The following is a 13,060-nucleotide window of genomic DNA, read 5'->3' as shown; positions in this document are numbered from 1 at the left end:
AAGTTAGAGAGAACTACTGTGTTTAAATTCTTTCTCACCAGATTGCAAAATCCATGCTAAGTGCTTTTATGATGGAATGACAGCTTTTTTGGGTTAAATTATTCTCCTCCAAGTCCAGGAGTATGTGATATTCTTAGAGCTTATTTGATTCTGAGAGTGAGGGGAGGTTTTAGTGGAGACAGCAGTACCAGCAACATTTCACACTCAGAGTTTCCCTTTTTATCTATTCATTCATTTATTTGTTCATTCAAAATCTCTCTAATCTTTTCTACAGATCAGAAACCATTCAAACGTACAAAAGAAACAGTGGAACAATTTCACTCATGGGAGTTGATGAATTTTGAACTCACAAAAGAGTGTTTTATACAACACATGGGAGTATATATAAATGGCTGGGAGAGGTGCCCGGGCTCTACCCAATTATCCTATGAGAATGAGATAGAGTAGATAATTTCTTTATAAGGAGATGTTATTTTTCCATGTACTAGCAAAATTTGGATAGGTTGAGAATTCACTTGGAGAAGAACTCAAACAGTATAGAGTTTGCTTGATCATTAATAGTGCTACTGTGATAGGCAGTGGGGTGGAGACTGCTTGCTGTGCTTCCTCTCCAGTGGCCTGTACCTCCTGCCCTTCTGTCTTCCCCCACAGCCTTACGCATTCCAGTGACCGAGAGTGTGCATTTTGGAGAAGACCAGCCTATGCTCAAATCCCCCGTCTTCCACATCAGCCAATTGCTTACTCTTTCTGTGCTTCAATTTATTTTTGAATATGATGAGAATATTCTCTAGCACATAGTTAGTGTGACATTAAAGGAGTTAATTGATTCCAGGGTCCAGAATGCAGTTATATGCAGATGTCAGCTATTCTAATACCACCTCATTCTATTTTATTTGCATGTTAATCTGGTCCATTTGGCACTTGAATTTGGACCCCTATTTTTAGTACTATAAAATTTGAAAAGGCATGAACATGAGGAACAAGGGAGATGGTAAATACAACAATGACAACAAAACTTATAAAGAGAATCTTAAATACACACAAAAGAAGGGTTTTCACTTCCTTTTTGAAAAAAATCACAGATTTTGTTTGATGTAAGAAAAGGTGGGTGCGGTCACATTTTAAAGTGTTGGGAGGTTATTCTAGGTCCAGGAAACATTTAAAATAAGAACACAATAGCCTAATAACTCACTATTTCCTTCCTTCCAAAAATAATTTTTTGAATACCTTCTAGGCATTCTAGATTTTGAGGAGACAACGTTTAATTATGAAGTTTCTCTACCATTTAAAAGTTCTCATGCCATGAGCAAGGAAAGAGATGGATATTTACTAGCACTGAGCTAAAGAAAAACATGATGGCCTATTCAAGTCTGGGTAGGGGAAGACTCATTTTAAAAGATTCTCAAATGCAGTAGACAAATAAACTTGCTCTTTGGAAATAAGAATTGTGTAGATAAAATATATGGAAAAAGAGGCAAGGATAATCCAAATAGAGGAGAATAGAATATTTGAAAATCTTTCAGAATTATAGACGGTGTGGTAAATTTGGCAATGACAGTAGATATGTGAACTATGTGAATCAGAACAAATTCTTTACATTTGTCAGTGACAAATCCTGACTTTACAGCTCCTTACTCTTTCTCTAAAAACAATTCTTCATAGCAGTCCAATGTGATAGGAAATAATACTCTCAAAATGACCAGATGAGCACAATGAGGTTCAGATAATTGAACAGAGTGGCTTATATTACTAATAAATGGTAAAAACATTCAAACACATTGTAAAAACTCAGAGAGAGCATGGACAATGTGATAAGGTTCATTTGGCTCAGATTAAATATCATAATGAAAATGTTGGATGTTAACATGGAAAAACTTTGCCCTGACTGATATCAATGTAGATAGAAAGGAAGGCCATTTGCTTAAAGAAAAAGATAACCTAAATGATTAATCAGTTTCACTACCTTGGATTTCTTTTGGACTCAGCTTCTTGATCTTTTACAAGAATGTGTGGACCTCGGTAGAATCCTCATCCTGTCCCAGACTCAGTGTTGAAGTGGTAAAGGTAGAATTCACCACAAATGCACGTGATTTTATAACTTTTCTCTAGTGAAAGTACAGATTACCTAAGAGTGACTAAATCATTTCAGTTTAGTGATTCTCCCCCCTTCACATATATACATAAATATTTCAATTTTGCCTGAAATTTAAAAGACAGATTTACAAAAATAAGTGAAAAAGTTTGTATTATTTTAAAAGTTTTCCACTCTTTTGCTTATGTGAGGAAAGATTTCAAATCAGATTAAAAACACTTTATGCAATTTAGTTACAATATCTAAAGACATTTGAAAACATTTGAAGAAATGGTTGGCTTTGGGTAAATTTCCTCTCCCTCTCCTACTCCCATATCTAGTAAAATAGGACACTTAGCTCTTTTTCTCACATATTATTTCATATACTTAGAGGAAATTGCCCCAAACTTAAAAGAATTTGACAAGTGGATTTAGCACATGAACAGATGCATTTAAAATATAACAGATGGTCCTCCATTTTCTTAGGTGAGGTGATCTATATCCATTTTATCAAGTTACAAGGGTGAATGAATCTGAAGCTGAAATGATATACAAAAAATTAGAAAATATTGATGGCTTCATGCCACAAATTAAATGAACCTTAGTATTTATTAAAATTGAAATAGATACATTTGAGGAATCTAAAAATGTTTCCTTTACTGGTAAGAATGGCATTAAATACAGAAAGCAAGCATTCAAAATCAATTGATATTTTCAAAATACCTCCTCGATTTTGAGCAGATGCATTTAGATTTGGTAGCATTGTTTAAAAGTGTGGCACCTTTGTGGAGTTAGGAGTGAGTGATTTGGGAACATAAGCTGAAGACGATCTACTCAGACAACTGCGGTCCATATGGTTAAGTGACTTGAATAAAAGCCATAGCAGACCTTGGTCTATAACCAATGTCTTGTCAATTATTTTGGGGTATTAACTCTTTGTTTATTTCTTCCTTCCAACAAGATTAGTTAGTATAAATGACTAATAGTACTTCAGTGGTAACCAGTAGCTGTGGAACCTCACCTGTAGTGCCTATAATACCAGAATTTCAGTTCTCCATACCCCCTCCTTCTCAAACAATTCTTATTAAAGAACATGAATCTATGGGTCTTGTGCTTACTAATTTCACAGGTTTGTTTTTCATTTTTCCATTTTACTTTGAGAAGCTTTCATTCTCTCCTTAAGTAGCAATAATGTTGCTATCTAAAGCATAATACTAATTTGAGCTCTCGAAGATCAACTTCAGAAGTATGTAAAACACTAATATTTATGAGATTTAAAGATTTGGACAATAACGATTTTCTCCATTTATGTTTAATTTGTAATTGGGAGTTTATGGCCAGTATCGTTTCTGTCAGCACTATAAATAAAATACCTAAACTTCATAAAACTAAACTTACCTGTCAGGGGAGGAGTGAGAATCTCAAAGTGGCTTTCCAGGGTGAGGTTCATTTAGTGGAGTCTGGATATGCTGCCCTCTATAGTTTTCAGTAATGAGGAAAGGTTTTCAGCATAATTACTGATAGTGCGAGATAGTGCTCACACTGTCCTTTTCTAACAAGAAAGCTTAAAGGTATGTTCATTTGATCTGCTTTAACATTTATAAAGGTTTTTCTTTTGAGGGTTTCAGGTTATTGATCTTGTCACTGCCTAGCAGTGAGTTCATGCTTTCAAAATAATGGAAATTGGAACTGAAGGACAAAGCTAGGTTAGGTAGTACACACCAAGAATTCTAGCACCCTAGGAGACTGCGGTAGGAGAAGTCCAGGGTCCAGACCATTCTGGTAATGTAGCAACTTAGTAAGACCCTGTATCCAAACAATAAATTTCAAAGAGGGAGGGAGACAGGGGATGTAGATCACTGTGAAATCCCTGAGTGCAATCCTCAGTACCAGAAATAAAATGAAACAAATTCATTAAATATATGAGTATCAGTATTTCTACTAAATAATTGTCTAAATATATTAAAAAATTAAATATAGATGATTCTTTGGTTGACTTTTCAATGAATTAGAATAATAATAAATAACAAACCACATATCTCAGTGTCTTAGCAAATAACAATGTTATGGTCATGTATTATTTTGAGAAAACAATTCCCATCATTCCAACACAGCTCTGATGCTAATACCTCTCCTCCACATGGGATCAATTTGTATGGTTTAGTGGAAGCAAGAGGATCTATATTTGTAATAAGCTGCTATAACAAAATACTATGAGCAGGAAATCTTGTTAAAACTAGAAATGTGTTTCATACCATTCGGGAGCCTGGAAAGTCCAAGATAAAAATGGCGGTGGGATTCATATTTGGCAAGGGTCTGGTTCTTGGTACATAGATGGCTGTCTTTCTGCTTTATATGTCAGAAAGGGAAAGGGGATTTATGTGACCTCTTACATAAGGGCACTAATCCCATTCTAAAGGATCCATGCCAATTTCTTAATTACTTTCCAACGGCCCCACCACCTATACCTTCACATGGGCTATTAGGTTTTATAGCACGAATTTTGTTCAGAAACAAATGGTATGCTCATAGTTTCTGGCCTGCTTTTGGTCATCAGTTGGAGTATTCCATCTTTCATCATTGTGACCTCTATGGACACCTAGTCTCTCCTTATTCAGAGGTCTAGCATTATGCTTCTTTGCATGACTCTTAGCTTACTGTTGGACATAGTAGAGCCTGTGGGTCTTCTAAACCTTAGTCTAAAAGTCACTGAGCAGCCTCTTGCTTTGGATTGACCTAAAGAGCTACATACTCGATTGAAACTTACACATGGAGAAACCAGGTTCTAAATCTTGATGGGAAAAGTGACAATCATATTACAAAAAACATAATAGAATATGAGAAATAAAGAGACTTCTTAATTCAGTAATCTGTGTTCTCAGATTAGGAATTAAGGAAAGAAGAATACAAAACAACAGAGAGAATAAAACAACAAAGTTCAGAGAAAGAAAGAACAAATTGAAAGCATGAAAGCAATAGATAAAAAGGAGTGAAACAAAGAACTCCTTTGAAAACATCAATAAGATCAACAAATTTCTAGCAAGCTGAAAAGAAAAAACAGAAAGATGACACAAATTATTAATATTAGGAGTGAATAAGAAGGAAAGACTACAGATCCATGGTCATTAAAAATATAAAGGATATACTACAAATAACTTTCAATTGATAAACGTGACAAGTTAGAAGTGACAGACAAATTAATTGAAGCCTATTGTGTATCATAACTCAATCAAGATGAGGTAGATAATTTGAATACTCCTATTATGATTGCAAAACTGGAAAATTTGAAAGCTACTCAAAACTAATGTCTAGGCTGAGATATTATCTTGAGCGAATTCTATCAAATATTTACAGAATTATCAAATACTTCACAAAATTTTTAAAGAAAAATATCAGAATAAAGAATAATTGTTTGTTTTATGAGGCCAGAATTATCTAGTACAACATCAGACAGATACAAAAAATACAAACTAGAAACATTTATAGATAAGTGGATGCACATTGAGGCCATACTCTTAAGTGAAATTAATAGAACATACATGTGTAAATACCGAATAGTTTCTCTGGTGTAAAAAGTAAATATGTAAATTAGGATCAAAATGTATAATTGATATTGTGTAATAGGAAGAAAAGGTCTAAAGGAATAAGGGAAATGGAAAGGGTATGGGAAAGATAAGAAAGGAAAAGAAAAAAATATGAGAAAAGGAAATAAATGGAAATAAAGTCTTTGTAAAAAGGGAAGGGTGGAGGGGATGAAGGAAGGGCAGGAAAATGGGAAAAAGAACCAGGATACATCATATAAGGGTCAAGATCCCAATGATGAATGTAACTGTACCAATTCACTTAATGGGGAAAAAGTACAAAATAAAGGCCAGTATCTCTCACTAATTTATACAGAAGAATCCTTTTCATATTAGCAAATAAAAATCTAACAATATACAAAACACTATGGTCAGCTTATTTCAGTCATTCAAAACTGGTTTGATATCTCTAATCAATACAGACATACATATCAATAACCTAAAGGAGAAAACTTATAACAATTTCACACACCCAAACATAGCAAAAACACTGAAAACACTATGAATGGAAGAGTATTATCTCAACTTGATAAAGAGCTTGTACCCACAATTTACAGCTAATAAAAGAATGAAAAATCAGGCCAGGGATTTACCTCAGCAGTTCAGTGGCCTGCCTTGCAAGTGCCAGGACCCGAGTTCAATCCCCGGTACCAAAAAAAAAAAAAAAAATAAAAAAAAAAAAAAAAAAAAGAATGAAAAATCAGATGCTTTCTTATAAAATAAGTTATAAATCAAGGATGCCTTCTCATCCCTCTTACTCTTCATAGTGCTAGCATTTCTGACTGTCTTGTTAAAGGAATAAAAAGAAATAGTAAATTGAAGGAAAAGAAAAAATAAAACTACTTACAAATAAATTATTATCTGCAAATTCATAAGAAATAAACATATTTAACTCCCAGAAGTAAAAAAGGTGCTTAGCAATTTGTAGAATATATTATTCATATGCAAAAATCAAAGTCATTTATATACACTGGTAGTGAAAACATGAGAACCAAAAATTAAAATGCAGTACAGAAAAATAATATATTTAAGTACCATATATAGTTGGTAAAACATACACAGTCAGTTTATATGAAAAGTACAAAACTACTGGTACAAGCACTTATTGGTACTCTTTAGGTATACAGTATAATGACATTCATCATTAGAAATTTGTACATTTACATAATATATCTTGGCTCTTATTTTTTTCTCATTTCCCTGCCCTCTCTTCAACTCCTCCACCCCTCTTAAAAGCAAAAAACCACATATTTTGCTTATGAATTAGGAATCTCCACATAATAAAAATGTCAATTCTTTCTTTATTTTTACATATGTTTAATACAATTCCAATGAAAATTTCAGTAGGAATTTTTAGAGACAGGAACAGATTATAAAATACTTATGAAGAGGCCCTAGCTTTGAAAGAACAAAACTAATCTTGCCAAAGGAAAAAAAAATAATGTTGAAAGAATCACACTACCTTTTATTTAGGTCTACTGTGCTTTGAAAAACAAATGATATTGTTTGAATAATTGTCACATAGATAAATGAGGGCAAATCGAGAGCTCAGAGACAGTCTCACATAAGAATGCTCAAATGACTTTTGTCAAATGGAGAAAAAGAATCAACGTTAAAAGCGTAGCATGAGGAACAACTGGTGTGGGAGTAACAGAAAATCTGTAAGTTGGAAAATGAGGCTTGACCCAATTCTCAGGATTTATACAACACTTTAACTAAAAATGGATAAAAATTAATCATAAAATTTAGAAAAAAATATGAGAAAATCTTTGAGAACAAAAGTTAGATAAAGAGTTTTTGAATTGGACACCAAAATCATTATCCATATATGATAATAACTGATACATTAGATCTGATTAAAGTTGAAACCACAAACTTTATATAAAGGCCTAATTAGGGTTGAGAGAAAATATATAGACTAAAGAAAAACATTTGGAAAACTAAGCAAAATTCTACTGCTTAGAATATATAGAGAAAGCTCAAAATTAAATAATAGCAGACGTTTTCCTGAAGAGAGTATACATATGGCAAATAAGCACTTGAAAAGTGTTCAGTATCATTAGCCATCAGGGAAATGCAAAGAAAAACCACAATTAGCCATCAGTGCGTATCTTTCAGAATGATGATGTAACGTCAGGTCCTTGTGAGAAATTATGTTACATCACTCAAATACAGACGGGACACTCCATTGTATTTCCCCTTTGGTCTTTTTTAATTTTAATTTTAATTTTTATTTTTATTTTTTGTTCTTGTTTCTTTTGGTACCAGGAGTGGGAATCGGGGCCTGTACTTGCCAGGTAAGCACTGCACTGCTGAATTATGTCCCTGGCCCTCTTATTTTTTGTGAAGTGCACAGTGGGAATGGACATGCAGACATGACTGGGAGAGGTTCTCATCCAGGGGTGATTTAAGCTTTGTCCTACTAGAGATTCCATTATTGAATCTTAGGAATTATTGTAAGTTGTCATATATTGAAACTAGATATATGTTAGATTTTTTCCAAAACAATTTGAGTACATGTTTAATTGGAATTTGTATTTTGGGGTCTTGAAATGTTGTCTGACTTTGTGATTTTAACTGTAAATTTCAGAGATGATAAGATATTCCACATGAATGAAAAGTTATTAATACTTCATTTTCATATCACAATATAATTTACTTGACTATATTGTTATTAGTGCTTATTAGGTGTTTTTTTGTTGTTGTTTTGTTTTGTTTTGTTACTGGGGATCAAACTCAGCACCTTGCACTTGTGAAACAAGAATTGGAACCACTGAGCTAAATCCCCGGCCCAAGTGGATCTTAATATTAACCCAGAGTTTCAACCTGAGTAATTCTCCATGTATTACAGTCCTCAGGGATTTCCACAGCCAGGTCAATAAGTGTTCCAATTTGCTTTCCATTATTCCTATTATTTGGAGAAACATGGTTCTTTAACTAAGGTCGTAATCATGTTGTCTAATGACTTAACAATTTCATTACCTAAAATTTACTTCCAAATTTTGCCAACATTTGTCAAAATGCAAAGTTCAAATATTTGACACATTAAGATTTCTTATCATCTAAGTTTAATGTAGTATTAAAATGTCTGCTTTTTTTAAGTATAGTCTTTGGCTAGTACATTGACTGCAGTCTACCTACCATTGGCAAGAACTTTATCATTTTGCCAATGTGTAGCTGAAAGGAAGACAGGGTAATGTAATCTTGCTGTGCTGTAGGAGCTAAAAGTATCAAAAGTTGTAGTGGCCAGAGGGTTTTCTCTCCATAATTGTACTGGACAAATATTGTGGAGATCTTCCTTGTGTGTGTGTGTGTGTGTGTGTGTGTGTGTGTGTGTGTGTGTGTGTGTATGACTGGGACCAGTAATGTAGTTTACCTTATGTATATCTATTATTTCCTACCTTGTGTCCAACATTACTACTGTCACCTCAGAAAGCTAATAAAAGAAATCTTTGTATCTTTGAACAATAAATATTAACCTAATAGTTGGAATTATGAAATTGTAATATATTACTGCATTAGAGTATTGATTGTTTGCTTGTTTGTTTTTCTGGTACCGGGGATTGAACTCGGGTCCTTGCACTTGCAAAGCAGGCACCGGAACCACTGAGCTAAATCCCCAGCCCTTGCATTAGAGTATTGAAACAGAAGCTGTTAATTTAAAAGTAAATAAAACAAACTTGATTTTCTACAGGGAAAATCACTATCTTTTTACCTATTCACAATCATTGCTTGTGAGCTGGGATCTAATGTGCTATCTATGTGACACAGAGTTAAGTTTGCATTCACATTTTGAGGCCTAGTAATTTAATATTTGTTTTTTCAGTTCTTAAATATAATTACATAAGTAATTCTCAGTCTTTTCTTCATTATAAACAAATCTAAGATATTTACATAATTTGAAACTAAAATAAATTTCATCCAAAAGTATATTAGGTGAAAATGTGGTACTTAAATTAAGTTTTAATAATTTTTCATTCATGTAGAATAATCTGAAATTTACGGTTATAAGTAAAAAAGTCAGACAGCATTTCAAGACCCCAAAATATAAACCCCAATTAAACACTTAAACCAATAGTTTTAGAAAAAATCTAATGTATATCTAGCCTCAATGTATAACAATGTGCATTAATTCCTAAGACTTAAATCTAGAGCAAAATATTTCTTCTAGGAAAAATAATTGATAGTACTTAGCTTTGACTTTTCTCCCAAGATTGTTCTTTTCCTAACTTATAATGCTACAGTAAAATATACACAAAGAAAAATAGACATGTAAAAAACAATGTGCTAATGCCTACCTTTTCAATATGTACTTCACAGAATTGAATTTTGTTTTCTAATATACTAAGTAAATTTCTCCTTCCAAAGCTGTCCCATTTCACATATGTCTCCAGATTTCATTATGATGAAGATACCCAAGTATAAACTAAGTGGTCACATATTTAATGTAACTTGAGATCTGATACTGGAAGGCACTATGCTCATAATAAATGCCCCATCTGTCTTCTAGGGTCTCTAAAATTGCATTACTTCGGATATATTCTTTGCTTACAGTCATTATGTTTCAAAAATCACTTTAAAAATGCAAGGAACACAGAAGGGGATTTTGGACAATATTACTACATCTCTTTATTTAGCATCTGCAACTTGGCATACACACACTAAGCACTTTTACTGAAGCAAGTCGCATCCCCAAACTCAGTATAGATGGAATAGGGAAATTCACTCCTCCAATGAGGGTCTGAGTCAGAATGAGTTATTTTTTAATATTGCTTTATTATTTATATGCCATATTCTCTCTCTCTCTCTCTCACTTTCTCTTTCTCCCCCCTCCTGCTTTCTTTCTTCAGAAGTCGGGTTGGAGCCAACACCTTTTTAAGCATTCCTAAAGTTTTAATATAAAAATAATGATGAAATTAACAATAAAATGAACTTCCAAAAATACCTCAAGAAGACTCTTAGGAGATCACTTTCTCTAACCACAAAGCAATATTAAAGAATATGATTCAAAAAAAGTTATAAGGCAAGGATAAAATTTGCAGGACTGTAGACTTGAGAGCTTTGGATGTGAGTGAGAGACAGACACACGCACTTAGAAGACGAACAAGGAATGCAGGAAAGCATTGGGTTGCCAAATATAGGAATTGTTCATATTGAAACTGCTCTTTGTCTCGCATTAAACTTTACCAGTTCTCTACAAAGGAAAACAAAACTCAATTACCTAAGAATACACTGGGCTACTGGCAGTTTTGTGTTTTATCTTCCATGGGAGAGGATCTATAATGTTGGTATAAATGGGTAGTTGTGGGCTTTAATTCTCCAATATAAAACTGAAGTCGATAGGAGGTACGTGATCAAGAGCCATTGAGAGACAACAAGCTAAATGGAGTGACTTCTACATGAAATTCAGTTTACTGAATTTGAGGGAATTTGTTCTATTCTGAGCCTCTATTCTTCCTACATATAACCTCTCATTTTAATAAAATGGTTGGGGGGCAAAGAAGCAGTGTTTTTTTGAGCCTTGTCAAATGTTGTGAAATTCTACTTGTTTTTCAGTCTTAGAACATTGATGTATGAGTTTTGCATTTCTTCCCTTTGAATTTTCTGGCAAGGAAAGAACTGGCTGGTTATTTTATTTCATTTTTTTTCAATATTAGATCTTTGGCATCTACAGCCTAAGCTAGAAACACAGTGATTATTTTGAAGAAAAGCAATAACAGGACACCATTCTGACAAAGACTGGATAGAGGTTCACTGAGTGTGTTTTCTTTTCTCCTAGGAAATAGTTGTCTTATCTACAGTATGCCAGTCTGCCTAGCTACTATGTGTGGCCCTAGATAGTTCTGGCCATAGAATGAGGGTGGAAGTGGTGTTTGACATATCCAGAACTGTTCCTTGACGTTCTCCCATGCAAAAGACTCCAAGTCTGTTCTTGCACCTGATGGCCCAATCAGGTTAATTTATTTTAATTCTTCAATTCTTGCTTATAAACTGGGAATGCCCACTAGACAAGACACTAAATATCTTTTTCTGTATTACCTTACTACATGGACCACTCTAATGATTGAGAACTTTTCTGCTTGCTAGAATAATAACGTTTTAGTTTATGCTGAGGGAGACTTACTGAACACAAGGAGGCTCTCAGAACACTGCGCATGGCTGGAGAGATGAGACATGCTAAGCTCTTCTCTCATTCTGCCTTCTGTCCCCATGCACCTAAGAGGATTGCCTTGAAATTCTTCTGAAGGGAAAATGATTATGTAACCTCTACAATTATTTTTCTACTCATTTGTCTTTTGATTGATTGATTATCTGATCATTGAAGCAAAAGTTAATTTCTGTCCTGTGTTAACGACAGTAGTAAAAGTCATTTTATAAACTATTTTTAATTAAGTACTGCAAACGTTCTGTCCATAACTGAAAAGCAAAAGTAGAAATGACAACTTAATGATTTCTTGTTTCCAGAAGAAGATTTTAACTCAATGAATTGTCCATTCCATGAGCTGGTACTGCACAAAGAAACATTGTTTCTTCAGTAATTCCCCTCTACTTTATCTAATATTCACAAACATCAAATTTAAAGATCACTATTAAATTCCACAGATGTGAAATTTTACATAATGTTAGATCTCTGTTTCTCTTTTTCTCTTCTCATTCCTTCCTTACACAGAAGATTATTCCCCCATTTTATAGTCTACCAAAGTCAACATAAAGGAAGCATTCATGATAACTCAACTCTGTTAAAATGCTGAAGATAATTTACAGGTAACATTTGTTCTTTCACTCTTGGTAGCACTAGAGAGTTACAATGCTATGGAAATTTGGTTGAATTATTATATCTACGTTCTTCTATTAATTCACTAGCATGATTTAAATTATATTGAGATTGAAATTGTCAAATTTAAATTATCTCATCACTTGCACATCCAACAAAATCTAGTTTTGGAAACAAAACATGGAGCTCAGAGAAAATTGCTGGGTGGCTTCCGCCGTTCAACATTCTGAAGTTGGTAACACAAAAGCAATTTCATATCTAGCAGATGATCATTAAGTGATGCTGAAAAGAATAACCTTTTATGAATAGTACTTTTTGTACCATATTGTTATTTTAAAGAATAAAATGATAGCATGAGTCATGATTGAATAAATGGGCTACATACATCTTCCTACTTATATTAGAAATTTTGAGCAACAGTAACAGATATTATTTATTAAAGGTGGGTTGTTTTGGAGCGATCTCTATTTCTTCATACTCTCTTGCCAGAAGGTGTGCACTGTGATTCCTGATTTATAGGTGATGTTATGAGTGAAAGAATAACTTCCTCAATGTTGCAGAAGCAGTAAATTCCTCTGCCAGGATTCAAACTCTATTTCTGTTCCCTTCCCATACTGCATGGAGAATATTTGA

General features: G+C 33.6%; 1 non-coding gene across 1 annotated transcript; it reads left to right on the top strand.

Moving 5' to 3' along the window:
• The first annotated feature begins 3,461 nt into the window (after positions 1 to 3,461).
• LOC117287176 lies at positions 3,462 to 3,623 on the top strand. The gene has a single exon (XR_004518388.1). It is a non-coding gene; the product is annotated as a U1 spliceosomal RNA (small nuclear RNA).
• The last annotated feature ends 9,437 nt before the right edge of the window (positions 3,624 to 13,060 follow it).

Source organism: Fukomys damarensis, unplaced genomic scaffold (genome assembly GCF_012274545.1).
Source record: "Fukomys damarensis isolate Sample0158 unplaced genomic scaffold, DMR_v1.0_HiC HiC_scaffold_21, whole genome shotgun sequence".
Taxonomy (NCBI): domain Eukaryota; kingdom Metazoa; phylum Chordata; class Mammalia; order Rodentia; family Bathyergidae; genus Fukomys; species Fukomys damarensis.
This window is presented reverse-complemented; position numbering and strand designations above follow the sequence as displayed.